Raw genomic sequence first — 16263 nt, 5'->3', positions numbered from 1 at the left:
TGAATTTGTATACATTTATAGTGGGCTCCAGAATTAACTTGACTGTGATTTGGGAATTTGTGTTTGAGAGTCCAATCCATGATTTTATCCTTCCCTTTAGTCGCTGAGAATGAAATACTTTTCTTTAAGTGTTGCCTTTTCAGTTGCAGTAGATAATTAAAAATACCTAGTATTCATATGATTGTTTTTACTTTATTTTTTAAGTAACAAAACTGAACTGTTCTGTTAAAGTCTAGGATTGAAGCATGGTTGTTAACTTGATTTGTGTTTTTAGTACAAGCAAGCAGCAGCAAATGTATCTGTCAAGTAACTGTTTATATATATGTGCACATACATCACATTTGTAATGTTATTCCCATTTTAGATGTGCCGTTTATTAAAATGAGGTTCTTGTACCACATGGTCAGCAATCAGGGCGGCACAGTGATAGAGTTGCTGACTTACAGTGCCAGAAACCCGGGTTCGATCCGATGTATGCTGTCTGTATGGAGTTTGTATGTTCTCTCAGTGACCTGCATGGGTTTTCTCTGGGTGCTCCGGTTTCCTCCCACACTCCAAAGACATACAGGTTTGTAGGTTAATTGGCTTCTGTAAATTGTGTCTAGAGTGCAGGATAGTGTTAGTGTACGGGGTGATCGCTGGTTGGCGCACACTCGGTGGGCCGAAGGGCCTGTTTCCATGCTTCATGTTTAAAGTCTAATCATTCGGATGATGGGGTTGAAGAGCATTGAATGGTTTCAGCAGAAGAGAGGTCATGCAGCCTGACTGGATTCAGACATGTTGGATTCTATCAACAAACTAAGGTATATGTCCTAGGTCGACTTTGTATTATTGTGTTGAGAAATGGTTTTTTTTGCACATGGAGCTGAGGAAATGATTGGGATCGGTATGGGATCTGTGCTGCAGGGTTACTGGTATATGAAGATGGGTGTTTATTCACAAAATGCTGGAGTAACTCAGCAGGTCAGGCAGCATCTCGGGAGAGAAGGAATGGGTGACGTTTCGGGTCGAGACCCTTCTTGGGTGGGTATGCTGAGGAATAATTGGCGGTGGACTTGCAGCTGAATTCTTCTGGATACTGCCTTGACATGAATTTGGGGTACAACTGTAGTGATGCTGGTGTTCGCCTGCTTTGTGCTGCTTATATGCCTTTCAACTGAACTCAGAAGCTCTCACAGGGCCCTTGCCAGAATGGCTAAATTGCCACAATCATGAAACTGCTGAGATTTTGTTAATTCTTGTGGAACCATTGAACTAGATATAAATATCGGTGTGCTAAATGGCTTATGAAATTCTCTCGGCATTTATTTATTTATTCTGCTCTGGTTGTTACTAACCTTTATAAATATTTGTGGCATTTTTTTTGCTATTTATGGTATTAAGTGGAAGTCCAACACAATACACACAAGAATGCTGCAATGGTTTGCGCAAGCTTAAAGTGAATTAGAAAAATAATCATAAGTTTATTTAAATCCCTCCAGTAAGTTACAATAAATTGTTTCTCAGTGTTGCTCGTTAAACCTAGATTAACATCATTTTTTCATTTACTGGGAGATTTACTTGAAAGACTAATTCTATTTTCAGTGAAGCTTTCTAAAGTACTTCTTGGCCTTTTAAAGAGATTTTAGTGGGCTGATCCTGGTGAATCAGACATTCCTCTTCAATTACATCATTGCTCATGCAACATGATTGATGTTATAAGCTTTGTGGGGTGACGTATTGACCAAAGCTAAGCTAACCTGACAATTGTTTGTTCCGCCATGCTTCTCTGCTTAATGTCCGAGTGTAAGGAAGTAATATGTTCCCTTAGACATTTGTATGTTATATCATGCATACCTTTTCTGATCAAAATCAATGGCACGTCTCAGTTTCAAAGCTTTCCCCTAAGTGCCACAATGAAGACACCGTTGGTCGTGCATTACATATACTGCTTTATCTGAAAAGTGGAAATTTATTGCCCTACGATGCATACTGTATCTTAATATGATCCATTCCATTTAAGTAGGCATATGTTAAAGTTGGATTTTTTTTTTTAAAGGAGGGAATTCTTTAAAGACAAGTCTTCCTTTTTTCCCTCGGGTAGTTTACTGTGGAATTTTCAACTTCCTTGGTTGCACAATAAAACATTTACAAAAAAAATCCTGTATGGGTTTTAATTGGATGTGCAATTGCTGTGAAACTTCCACAGTTAATTCAGAACATACCATAAAACATGCAAACTGGACTCAGGCTGCTGGGTGTGTAAATAAGTGACTTAATCGACATACTTGGATGTTACCCTGTTTTGCTTTATTATTCTTCAGTTTGGCTCTTTTCCTTTCTGGAAATCTATTTGAACTGAAGGTTGGCTCCTTGGTATGTTGCTTGTACATAACAAAATACTTCCACTTGTGAAAGCACTTTAATTGCACTCTCCATCATCACTGCACACCCGTCATGAAAACTATTTAACACCGATGATACTGGTAATAGACTTCTATAAACTAGAATTTAAAAAAAGGAAAATAACATGCTGACAGCAATTTGCACAATACAACATTTACAGATCTTATTGAATCAAGAATATATTAAGTAGGATTCTATAGTATCAAAAAATACTGCAAGTGTTGTCCATTGCAAATGACTACTAGCTTTGGAGACATTTATTATTTCTGCTCTGTTTTGGGGGATTCTAATTACAATGAAATAATAAGCATTTGTTTTCATTAACGCAGTGAAACTGGCTGTAACTTTAGAATTTTTGCACACCTACAGCATAACATGGAAACCGAAAAAATGCTCTCAGTAATCAGCCCACCACTGCAGCCTGCACTGGTTGAAAGTTCCTCCAATGAAATGAGAGAGCTTTCAATTAAATTGACTTGAACTTATAAATGAGTAGGACTTTGATCAGACCAACGCTGCAAATAGAGGTCTCAAACTGAATGCTCCTTGCATAACCTAAAGTGAGAATAAGTAGTTAGGATTATTGAGGAACATGGACAAAAAAGGCTGCAGATGCTGGAATGTGAAAGTTTAAAAAAACTCACTGGGTCAAACAGCGGCTTTTTGAAATAAAGTGTATGCCCATGTTTCAGATTGAGCCTTTGCATCAGGACTGGGAGGGAAGAGTAAAGTTTGCAATTATATAGTAGTATGTGTGAGACAGGGGCTGGAATGTAAAAGGTGGAACCGGGCAGGGAAAGAATGATGTGTAGATGGAACTAGGTGGGGGAGAGGATGGGCAAGTAAAAAAAAGGAAAAGAAAACTAGGTAGAAAAGTTAATGTGTGTGGGAGCAGAACACAAGAGGCTGGGGTGTGAGGAGTGACTTGAAATGGGAAAACTCAATGTTTATGGCTTTTTGGGTTGTATGCTGTTCAAGTGGAATATGAGATGTTCATCCAATTTTAATTTGGCTTCTCTGTAGCAATGGAGACGGCCAAGGACAAACAGATTAGTGAGAGTAGGAAGGAGAATTAAAGTGAAACGGCAGTGGCAATGTGGACAGAACGCAGGAAAGGTAATCTAGTCTTTTCTTAGCTATTGTAATATAAAAGTGATCATCAACTTCTCCTGAAAGAGCTGTTTAGATCCCTGGATGGTGGTGAGGAGCAGGGTCATGAATGAGGGCTTCTCTGGTCCTGTCCGTGGCACTTTGCATTACAGTAAACCCTCGTTATAACAGAACATGTTGGGAGGAGGGCGATGGTGTCCGTTATTGCCAATTGGCTGCTACAACTGAGCAAGGTATCATTATGGTGTGTACTTGAAACAAAGAACTGCAGATGATGGTTAATACACAAACGGACACAAAGTGCTGCAGTAACTCAGCGGGTAAGGCAGCATCGCTGGAGAACATGGGTAGGTGACATCGGGACCCTTCTTCAGACTGACTCAGTTTGCCGAGATACTCCAGAACTTTGTGTAATTTCACCTTAAAACTAGGCGCCGATGCTGCTGGTCAGCACCAGTGAGCTTCTTCACCCATTTCTTGTTGTTGCGGCTCACCTTCTAGCCCCTGGGGACAGTACTTTCCTCAGGCCACTGCCATTGACAAGTGCTTGGTCACCATGGAGCGCCCTCCCTCTCACTTGCTGTTGCTTCCAAGGTGGAGTATGTCGGTGACTCCGGGGAAGAAAGTGGTGACGGCGGGAGTGGTGGAAGAGACTGAGTGGATACAGCGACGGGAGAAGGAGGAGGTGGTGGCAGTCGAGGGGGGGGGGCGGATAGAACGACGCCAACAGGGAGAAGCAGCAGCAGGTGGGAGGGGAGGGAGCCCCACAGTTACCGAACGCATCCTGTCGGTGATGGCAGCCCGAAGAAAGCGCTGTCCCCAGGGGCTACAAAGTGAGCCGCAACAAGCGAACCGTGCAGTGGGTGAAGAAGGGCTCGCTGGTGCAAGTCTGGGGTGGCGTAGGAAGCCCGAGATCTAAGCATTCGGGGAAGCGTCGCGAGCCAGGTGTGGCATCGGCAGGTCCGTTCACAATATCTCAAATCCGTTATAAAGGGGTCTGTTAAAATGAGAGTTTACTTGTTACTTAGTTGATGATTGAGAGTGTACTTGTCATTGTAAACTGGAGATAGGCTGATGTGTTAATACTGAAATATCCTAACTATTCCACCCCCCTGACTAACTCTAACCTCTCCCCTCCTGAACGTGCAGCCCTCAACTCACTCCGCAACAACCCGGACTTAATAATTAAACCCGCTGACAAGGGAGGGGCTGTGGTAGTCTGGCGTGCTGACCTCTACCGCACCGAGGCCAGACGACAACTATCAGACACCTCTTCCTACCTATCCCTGGACCATGACCCCACCGATGAACACCAGACCTTCATCAGCAGCACCATCACCGACCTCACCAACTCCGGCGAACTACCCCTCAGTGCCTCCAATCTCATAGTTCCCCAGCCCCGCACGGCCCGATTCTACCTCCTACCCAAAATCCACAAACACAATTGTCCCGGCAGACCCATTGTCTCTGCCTGCTCATGCCCCACCGAACTTATCTCTACCTACCTCGACTCCATCCTATCCCCCCTGGTCAAATCCCTCCCCACCTACGTCCAAGACACCTCACACGCTCTCCATCTCCTGGATAACTTCCGGTTCCCAGGCCCCCACTCCCTCATTTTCACCATGGATGTCCAGTCACTCTACACTTCCATCCCCCACAAGGATGGTCTCGAAGCCCTCCGTTTCTTCCTCGACCGTAGAACCAGCCAATCCCCATCGACCAACACTCTCCTCCGCCTAGCAGAGCTGGTTCTTACCCTCAACAACTTCTCCTTTGACTCCTCCCACTTCCTCCAAACCAGAGGCGTAGCTATGGGCACTCGCATGGGCCCTAGCTACGCCTGCCTCTTTGTCGGGTACGTCGAACAATCCCTGTTCCAGACGTACACTGGCCCCATCCCCGAACTCTACCTCCGCTACATCGACGACTGCATTGGTGCTACCTCTTGCACCCATGCAGAACTCACTGACTTTATACACTTCACCTCCAATTTCCATCCTGCCCTTAAATATACCTGGACTATCTCTGACATCTCCCTCCCGTTTCTGGACCTCACCATCTCCATCACAGGAGAAAAATTAGTGACGGACATTTATTACAAGCCCACCGACTCGCACAGCTATCTGGACTACACTTCTTCCCACCCGGTCCCCTGCAAAAAGTCTATCCCCTACTCCCAATTCCTCCGTCTACGCCGCATCTGTGCCCGGGATGAGGTGTTTCAGACTAGGGCTTCCGAGATGTCCTCGTTTTTCAGAAAACGGGGCTTCCCCTCCTCCATTATAGATGAGGCTCTCACTAGGGTCTCTTCTACATCCCGCAGCTCCGCTCTTGCTCCCCATCCCCCCACTCGCAACAAGGACAGGATCCCCCTCGTTCTCACCTTCCACCCCACCAGCCAGCGGATCCAACATATCATCCACCAACATTTCCGTCACCTACAACAGGACCCCACCACTGGCCATATCTTCCCATCCCCTCCCCTCTCTGCATTCCGCAGAGACCGTTCCCTCCGCAACTCCCTGGTCCACTCGTCCCTTCCTACCCAAACCACCCTAACCCCGGGCACTTTCCCTTGCAACCGCACGAGATGCAACACCTGTCCCTTTACCTCCCCCCTCAACTCCATCAAAGGACCCAAACATTCTTTCCAGGTGAGACAGAGGTTCACCTGCACCTCCTCCAACCTCATCTATTGCATCCGCTGCTCTAGATGTCAACTCATCTATATCGGCGAAACCAAGCGCAGGCTCGGCGATCGCTTCGCTGAACACCTGCGCTCGGTCCGCATTAACGCCACTGATCTCCCGGTGGCCCAGCACTTCAACTCCCCCTCCCATTCCCAGTCTGACCTCTCTGTCATGGGCCTCCTCCAGTGCCATAGTGAGGCCCGCCGGAAATTGGAGGAGCAGCACCTCATATTTCGCCTGGGCAGTTTGCGGCCCGGTGGTATGAACGTTGACTTCTCCAACTTCAGATAGCTCCTCTGTCCCTCCCTTCCCCTCCTCCTTCCCAGATCTCCCTCTATCTTCCTGTCTCCACCTATATCCTTCCTTTGTCCCACCCCCGACATCAGTCTGAAGAAGGGTCTCGACCCGAAACGTCACCCATTCCTTCTCTCCCGAGATGCTGCCTGACCTGCTGAGTTACTCCAGCATTTTGTGAATAAATCGATTTGTACCAGCATCTGCAGTTATTTTCTTATATCCTACTATTGACTTGGTATTGAAAATTCCTTAATTCTTGCTACGAATTCCATACCTTGGCTAACAACTTGTTTAGCTTCTCAGCCACTGTATGAGATTGGACCGGAGATTTCACAGGTTTCTTACGTGTATATGATTTAAGCTGAACAGCCACACCTATAACCTCACCACAACATAAATTACTTTGTACTGTCACCCATCTTAGTTTCTTTTTTGCAGAAACCCTCAATTGCCATTTTATATAATAATGAATGGACAGGAAGCTACTTTGCTAGCCAGCCTACATTTCCATCTTCTGTAATATACAACATATACATAACTTTTCAGCGATTCTACAACTTTGCAGTCACTCCTGATGAAGCGTCTTTGACCTGGAATCATAACTCTATTTCTATTTCTGCAGATGTGGACTGACAGTCTAAACGTCTCAAACATTTTCCATCTCTATTTGTAGCCAGTATTCCATGTTCCACGAAGTTCTGCTTATCCATCACTCCCATTCCTGGAATTCTAAATGTGCTTCAAGACTCCCAAGTAAATGTGAATTATTCAATGCTATTTAAATTGCCCAGACTTATCTCCATGAAATGATCGACTCAAATAACCTGCTTTATCCCAAACAATGTGATTCCTCTTTTCTCATCATTCCTCCCTCCACGCAACCATGTGTTCTTGATCATCACCAGAATTTTCAGTCATGCTTTCAGGTGTGAAGGATCCATACTCTGGCATCACCTCCCTAAACCCTTTTATTTCTCTTTCTTCTTTAAAAGCACTTTCAAATGAACCCTTTGACAAAGATTTTGCACATCCATGTGATCTTTCTTTTTTATTGGACTGTGCTCTGAAAGATTTGCTCTAAAGCTAGTTGTACAAGCAGTTTGTGGCTATCGTTCTGCAAGACCAAATGTAGATGGCACATTAGAACTGCGATGTGAAAGGACCTTATTAGGATAGTTTCCCATTTCAAAGCGAATACTTATGAATGTGGTAGCACTTGCAGTTTATGAATAGTAGTTCACTTAATTCGTTTTTTACAAGAGAGGCGAAAATTGACCACATTTCATATCAAAATGCTGAAAGGCATATGATCGTAAACAATTGTTATAACCGTTGACATTTCCACGAAACTAGGACATAAAAATGAAAAATTTGCATATCTATAGGTGACAAATTTTAGTGCACTCCTTGGCAAATATATGAATTCTGCGGAAACACTTTACCTGGTTCCCCCCTTTTCTTTTTCCTCCTCCCCCCTTCCTGTTGTTTACATGTTCGCCGTGATTTATTTAATATTTGACTTGATAGCATCGATATGGAAGCGACAATCAAAATCTCGTTGTACTTGTACAGTGATAATAAAGGATGTTGTATTGTATTGAACTGCAGGTGCTCATCGAGGTCACATGTGTTGTGTTAATTAACCACTTTAAATCAGAATTTGAATGAAAATACCGCAAAATGTTTTTTAGATGTCACAGTATACTTGGAAATTGATTGTATTTAAAATGTTTATCAGATTGATTTCACAGTGAGAACTTTGAGAAGAATTCTGGAGGATTGATGCTAATATCTTGGTGGAAAGTTCATAGTTGAGGAATCGTGCTGTGCAGTGATCAAGAGCCTAATTAGTTGTTTTCGAATCTGGTGGTCACAGTTTTTGGACTCCTATACCTTCTTCCTAATTTGGAGGAGTGAAATAAGAATATGGTCAGAGTGATGTGGGTCTTTGATGATATAGCTGCCTTTTTGAGGCAGCGACTCCTTTAGTTTCGAATTTTAATCTTGGGCTGATAATATATTCCTTTATTCGTCCCACACTGGGGAAATTTACTGGTTACTGATTTGATTTTACTGATTACTGGGTTGTTCATGGCCATCTTACACTTTTTAAATAGTACTTTGCTCTGCTTATGAAGTATCTGAAGATAATTTATCTCTGCTGGTCATGTCTATTTTAAATATTATTACGGCTAAAACCTCTTCCAAATGTCCTCTGTTTACACAAATGCTTTGTTCAAGGAAATTCTTCTTACTGCCAACGTTGTATAAGGCATAATATAGAAAACCTGATTATTTATTACACGCCAATTTATTGCACAACTTTGAAAAACTTTAACTGGGCCCTAAAGTCCTAAATAATTTCACAAGTGTGGCATGTTTTAGCAAGTCTCCTTCCTTCTTTAATTATTACTAGACCAAGTGGACCCGTTGGGCTCATAACTCATTGGGTTGCCATTGTGACGTTGGGAAAAATCGCACTTTTTTCTTTAAAATAAATGCCTTTAAAAAAACAAAAACAAATCTCAATGAAAATCGCGATTTTTCTTTAAAATGTTTTTTTTTTCTGCATTGGTCTAGCACCCTCCCCTCCCCTCCCTCACTCCACCCCCTCAACCCCTCATCTTCCCCACCCACTCCCCCCCTTCCCCTCCCACACCCCAGTCGCCCACTCCATCCCCCCTTATCTCCTCCCTCCATTCTTAGGGGCTCTCTGGCGGCGCCGCCATTCCCGCCCGTCGGGTTTCCATTGTGACGTCGAACATGGAGGTATTACTGCGCATGGGTGGCTGACGGGCACAGCAAGTGGGAAAGGGATTTATTAAAGTTTAAAATGTGAATAACAAAATATAACAATTTGAACGTTAATAGGATTTCTTGATGCAGGAATTTTCAACATCAGCATCATTTCCCCTTTTCACATCAGAAAGGAGTTGGCGAAAATCGCCACAACAAAAGGTAAGAATGCCGCCAAAAGGCTCATCGTTCTTTTTGTATAGATGTCGAAGAGTTCTGTCCAACACTTCAAAGCTCTCACTCCAAATCATCGGGCACTCATCTCAAACAATCAGTCTCACACTCCTGATCAAATGAACCATGTTGGAGTTCTTCTCAATGTTGCACATGGTATTATGGGTCACTTCAATGGGTATCTTGAATCGAGAATGTGCAGTTCTTCCACCAGGCATCAATGTAGCTGCTATACCAGAGGATGCTACAGCAAAAGCAATATGAACTTGACCTCGAACTTTGGAGAGGATCAAATTGGTGAGTATTCTTTTGCCCATTCCTGCTGGTGTATCAATGAAAAACATTGAAGGAACATTCCTTTCCAAGCAGCTGCACACATGGTCATACACTGCTCTTTGCTCAGCATTCAGCAGAGGCTCCTTCTCTTCAACAAATCACTGTTGTTCAGGTCTATTGTACTGCAGTTCACTCAGCAATTCTGGATTGTCACCATCAAGGTTCATCCTTCCATGTCTTGGTAGTGGCACATGAAAGTATCCCAGTGTCTTGTTGTAATTCACAAGCTTGTCTTGAATATACAACAGAGCCTGATCATGATGCCTCTCATCAATCATGATATTTGGATCATCGATTGTTCTCCGTTCTCTTTGAAGGTAATCTTCAGACATTGAATTCTGGAAGCGATCCCATAATTGTCGAGAAGTGTTGATCTGAGCAATCGTCAGCAAAACAAACAAATCTCTCATTGCTTCGGGGAGTCTTGTTCGTTCAGCATCTTCCATCGTCTGTTGCCAATGGTTGTCAGTTTGCAACAAACCTCTTTCTATGCAGACATCTTTGAAGGAAGGAAGAATATGTTCGTCATGTGTTCTCGATGAATCGAAGGATACTGGCCTTTTACGCGATGGAGAAGCAGTCTCAAGAAGTAGAGGTCACATCTCAAGTAGTAGAGGTGAATCGGACAGTGCCCTAGCTTATGGAAGGACTATTCAGAATCCTGATAACAGATGGGGATCTGCCCAAAAAGAGCAGGGAGAAGAAGGAATGACCAGGGTGAGACAAGCCTCTGATTACGTTGGCTGCTTTTCCGAGGTTGCGTGAAGTGCACATGGAGTCAGAGGTGGAAAGCCTGGTTTGCGTGACGGACTGGGCTATATCCCCACCTCACTGCAATTTCTTGCAGACTAGGATAGTTCCCAAACCAGTAAAACCTTTTAATGACATTGCTAACAGTAAACAAGAGATTGATCTCTGGGATGGCGGGACTGACATATGAGGAAACATTGAAAAGACTAGGCTTGTATTCACTGGAGTTTAGAAGGATGAGAGGGGATCTGATAAAAACATATAAAATTATAAAAGGACTGGACAAGCTAAATGCAGGAAAAATGTTCCCAATGTTGGGCGAGTCCAGAACCAGGGTCCACACAGTCTTAGAATAAAGGGGAGGCCATTTAAAAATGAGGTGAGAAAAAACTTTTTCACCCAGAGAGTCGTGAATTTGTGGAATTCTCTGCCACAGAGGGCAGTGGAGGCCAAATCACTGGATGGATTTAAGAGAGAGTTAGATAGAGCTCTAGGGGCTAGTGGAATCAAAGGGTATGGGGAGTGGGCAGGCACGGGGTATTGATTGGGGACGATCAGCCATGATCACAATGAATGGCGGTGCTGGCTCGAAGGGCCAAATGGCCTCCTCCTGCACCTATTTTCTATGTTTCTATGTTTCTAAATAGTGTAATAACAAGTAACGGCAGATGCTGATTTACCATCCGGGGGGAGGGGGAGGGAGCGCATTAGTTAAAGGTCCGGGGGGGGAGGGAGTGCATTAGTTAAAGGTCAGGAGGTGGGGGGAGCGCATTAGTTAAAGGTTCGGGGGGGGGGGGGGGGGGAAAGGAAGGAAGGGGACGCATCAGTTAAGGGTCGGGGGGGGGTGCGAGAGCAAGCTGATCTGTTGAAGACGTGCTGGTCGTATTGCATTGTGACGTCACACGCTGAAGACCTTCAGGAAATGGGTTAGAAAGGAAAATTTTAAACTTTAAAATCCTCTCTAGCTTTAAAAATATAGCTTCAATTTGAATGAGAGTGGTTTTAATATATGGCCAGGATAATGGTGAGTATGGTGGTGCAAAAATTGTAGCGCTATGGCGTACCGTTTTGGCTGTGTGAGCGACAAAAGTTATTCTGCACACATACACACGGTCACAGAGTTTTAGTAGATAGATAGATAGATAGATAGATAGATAGATAGATAGATAGATAGATAGATAGATAGATAGATAGATAGATAGATAGATAGATAGATAGATAGATAGATAGATAGATGGAAGATGGAAGATGGAAGATAGATAGAAGATAGATGGACATTTTTTCTGAAAGAAAAAAACTATTGGCATTGAGATTATATTAATGTTTCTCCAAATTATTATAATCATTGTGTCTTCATTTTAGTCTACATAAAAATAAATGAATTCTTGTGGCATGAAGTAAAGCTGAAATAATGTAATTGGAATGGTCTGAAATTGTTCGTGGAGCAACAGGAATGTGAAGATTGCATGTTCTGACGCTCCCTGGCTTAGGTTAGGCTATGATTTGTTTTATAGGGGGTTATAATAATACAGGTTTTTTTATAAGCATCTTTAATTTATTATGGTTTGATTGACATAATAAGCTGAAAATAGCTAATGATGTAATGCTGTATCATCTTGCCAGAAGATGTGGCGTGTCTAGTTCAAAACACTGCCACTTTCTAAATTGACATGCTACATTCCTGCTTGTATGTTTTTTTTGGTATTGAACTGCTTATTGTGAAAAGTCTTGTGAATACATTTGGTTATGTCAACTTAGGTTTAAGTAGCATTGTCCGAAAACGAAAACATCATCATTCTCTTTTTTATCACAGAATCTGTGGCCCAGAATCCCCACAAAAAAAAGCCAGTAACCAGCGTTTAGCCCCTTAACTGTTGATATAGCTCAAACCCAGTGGTATAGCACCACCTTTTCAAATTTCCTTGCATTGACATCTGGGAATCTCCATGCAACCAATATTGGAGAAGAACGAACACGTTTAAAATTGGTTTAATATATTTAGAGTTGTTATTAATTTGACAATGCTTTTTACAATTAATGTTATTTGCAATCAATCAACCCCTTTGATTGTCTCGACATTGGATTCAACGTAGGGTTGTGGCTGAATATATTGTCAAAGCTTCTCAGTGGAGTTGCCATCAAAAATGGTTACAAGGCACGAGTGGCTCAGCACAATTTAAAGTGTTCAGCACACTTAACTACACTGGCAATCGCAATAGCCAGTATCATATGTGGGAACACATCACCACCAACAACTCATTGCTTGGCACCTTCCGTCCTAACAAGTTCATCCTGACCTTTAAATTTATAACCCACAACAGCAAGGGTTGATGTGGTGTCCATTAGTGCTGCCCATCTTACCCCACTCATAATATCATCCAGGACTCATTAATTTCTCAAACTATTCGCGACCAAATTTGCTCTCCGAGATTTTTGATGAACCCCAGAAAGTAACCAGCTCCTGGCAGAATACAATGAACTGAGTTTGCCAGTGCCAACAGCATTCCTTAAAAAGGACATCTCACACAATGATGGTAACCAGTGGGGAATACAGACATGCATTAAACCTGGAAAGGCATGAACAATTTACCAACAGCCACACCATCAACCAGAGTCGGTGCTGATGCTACTGTTTGTGTCGGAAGGAACTGCAGATGCTGGTTTAAACCAAAGATAGTCACAAAAAGCTGGAGTAACTCAGTAGATCAGACAGCATCTCCGGAGAAAAGGAATAGGTGACATTTTGGGTCTCGACCCAAAACGTCACCTCTTCCTTTTCTCCAGAGATGCTGTCTGACCTGTTGAGTTACTACAGCTTTTTGTGTCTATCTTCTGATGCTACTGTTTCACAGGTTCAAAAAAAGCTCAAAGAAATTAGCCAGTAGAGAAGATAAACCTGCATTAAATTAATGCAATTTCTCAAGCACTGCACACAGTAGACAAGTTTTTCAAAGCCTGACACAAGCCCTACACCTTCCTACTCTCAATAACATACAAGGTCCTGAATCACATGTCCTGGTCCTGATCTTTTTTCATTTAGGTTGGATTCCAGGAAAGACTAAAGACCGGAGCTGTCTTTGTTGACCTCTCCTGTTGTTATGGTGCAGTTTCTGAAACACTCTCAAATAATTTGCAGTGCAAAAGAAAATCCTTGACCTAATTAATTCCATAAACAGCTAACATCAATCTATACACAACTTGGCATTCAAAATGGTCATCTTCCCACCCCCCTCTCCTTTGCTTATGGTATCATGGATCTTCAGACATAATAATGCCCTGGTCTCAGCATTGAATAAATCAATGTCCTGAAGTTCTTTCATTTTATCTATGTTATTATTCAGAAAATGGAGCTTCAACCTAATGCTGTTATTTCAGCCTTCCATCTGAATAGTATGAAAAACTGACAGGGACTGCGATAGCCTGCTCACTCTTGACATTAATCTGACATAACAGCAACACCTCAAGAATATAAAACCTAAGGTCCAGAAGACTAAATCTTGCATGGAAGCTGGCAGGTACCACGTGGGGCGGGAGAGCCAACACACTGTGCAACGCTTCATGCGCCCGGGTCTATCCATTGGCAACATACTGGCTCAGAGCTGTCACAAATGAGGTAGGTATCCAATACTGGGAAGACACAACGAAGCTTTCTGAATAAACCAAGACCAACATAGCTCAAGTGGCTTCTTTCCCTAGCCCACATTGAACTTTCTGAAGTCCGGAGGGAAACCATCCACCTTAAGAATAGCGCCTTGAAGCATTCCAACTAACAGTAGACTTTAAAGATTTCCCATATCCATGTTTAGAGCTGCATTATCATGACTATAACATTCCCCAAATCCTACAAACTAATCATAGTCCTGCCGTTCTTGGTTAACCACAAACATCCCCAATCAACTGCTGGAAATGAACTTGAGCAATAATTATAAAGGCGTTAGCCTGCCAAGGAAAACTGGGTCATTAACTATTTGGGGACTGAATAAGGACTATAAGGTACCTGCTCCACAAGTCGAACATGAGGATTCTCCTAAAGTCTGACGTTGACCATCCGAGTTTTACCACTGAGACACAGAACACTTCAGATGCTGGAATCTTGAGCAACAAAGTGCAAGAGGAACTCATTGGATCAGCTAGCATCTGTAGAGGAAAATGGACAGACGACAATTCTGAATGAGGGTTCCAACCCAAAATGTTGTCTGTCCATTTCCCTCCACAGATCCTGCCTGACACATTGAGTTTTCCTAGCTGTTTGTTTGCTTCCCTAGCCATACTGGGGTTGCTGATCTGCAAGATCGTGTGCTGCTCATGGTCTCAGTCAGAGTCAGCTTCTCTGCAGAAATTCATGCTGGGAAGCTATTCCAGTAAATGTCGTAATAAATCTATTACCAAATCACTGGCAATAAGAAACTCTAGAAATTCCAGGCCTATATCCTTTCTACCAAAGTGAATAATGGAAGCTTTAGTGAAAGGCCTTTTGTGCACTTATTTCCTATTTTACTGCTCAGTCTTCTTCTTCTTGCATATGGCGTGCACAGCCTAAAGTTGTAGGTCAAGGGTAGACATCCAGGCCAGGGCAGCATCAGTTGCTGGGTGGATGGTCTTGATGCCACCAGGGAAAAGCCTCAGTGAGCAGTCATTCACGATGTGTGGGATGGTCTGGTCTGGATATCCGCAGTCGCAAGCAGGGCTGTCTGCAATCCCCCACTTGTGCAGATGATGGGCGGTTCTTGCATGAAGAGTGCGGATCCTGTTCAGGGTTAGCCACTGCTTGCGATGGAGGTCAAATCCCGGTGGTTTCACTGTGGGGTCTTTGATGACCTCTATGTTGTTGGTGTTGGCATCTTTCCAGGCTCTGCGCCACTCAGTCTTGGGGTCAAAGTCTTCCAGGGATTTGGCTGAAGACCAGAAGGGTTTGCGGGACTTCAGGTGCATGTTGGGCAGATTGTTCAAATCGGCATGGATGGGAAGGTCAGGGTTAGCCTCGATGATGCACCAATCTTTCAACATCCTCTCCCTCCTGCATATGCTGGGAGGGGCGATGTGAGAGAGGACAGGGAGCACTGCAAAGGTGTTGACTTAAGAGTCCCTGTGATGACCCACATTTCAGAGTTAAGGACAGTGTCAACTCGTTTGGTGTGGCAGCTGTTAGCCCAAGCTGTTGAGTAAAACTCAGCTGTTGGGTAGACTAGAGCCAAGCTTGCGGTATGGAGGGTGTGTGCATTGGATCCCCAGCTGTTGCCTGCAAGTTTCCTGATGATGTTGACCCTTGCTTTCAGTTTATCAGCCACCCTCTTCAGGTGTTCACGATAGGTGAGGAGTGGTCCAGGGTGACTCCGAGGTACTTGGGGAATTCCTCATTCTTCACCGGCTTACCACAAAAGGACACTCGGAGCTTTACATTGGCAAGCCGATTGCTGAGGTAAAAGGCAGTGACAGTTGTCTTAGATGGGTTGGGGCGAAGTCGCCAGAAGGTGAAGTACTCCTCCATCCCCTTCAGGTCTTGAGTTAGCACTCTGCTGATATCCTCAAGGGCAACTCCATGGTAGGCAAGGGCAAGGTCATTTGCATCTGCAAACCTCCAAAGACGTACAGGTATGTAGGTTAATTGGCTGGGTAAATGTAAAAATTGTCCCTAGTGGGTGTAGGATAGTGTTAATGTATGGGGATCGCTGGGCGGCACGGACTTGGTGGGCCGAAAAGGCCTGTTTCCGGCTGTATATAT

General features: G+C 43.6%; 1 protein-coding gene across 10 annotated transcripts in view; it reads left to right on the top strand.

The window, feature by feature from the left end:
• The window catches only part of cmss1 (cms1 ribosomal small subunit homolog), a 239891-nt gene that overhangs the window by 141989 nt on the left and 81639 nt on the right, over positions 1 to 16263 (top strand). The gene's annotated exons all lie outside the window — the stretch shown is intronic.

The sequence above is a fragment of the Rhinoraja longicauda genome, chromosome 12, assembly GCF_053455715.1.
Source record: "Rhinoraja longicauda isolate Sanriku21f chromosome 12, sRhiLon1.1, whole genome shotgun sequence".
Classification (NCBI taxonomy): domain Eukaryota; kingdom Metazoa; phylum Chordata; class Chondrichthyes; order Rajiformes; family Arhynchobatidae; genus Rhinoraja; species Rhinoraja longicauda.
The sequence above is the reverse complement of the archived record's forward strand: the minus strand, read 5'-3'. Positions and strand labels throughout refer to the sequence as shown.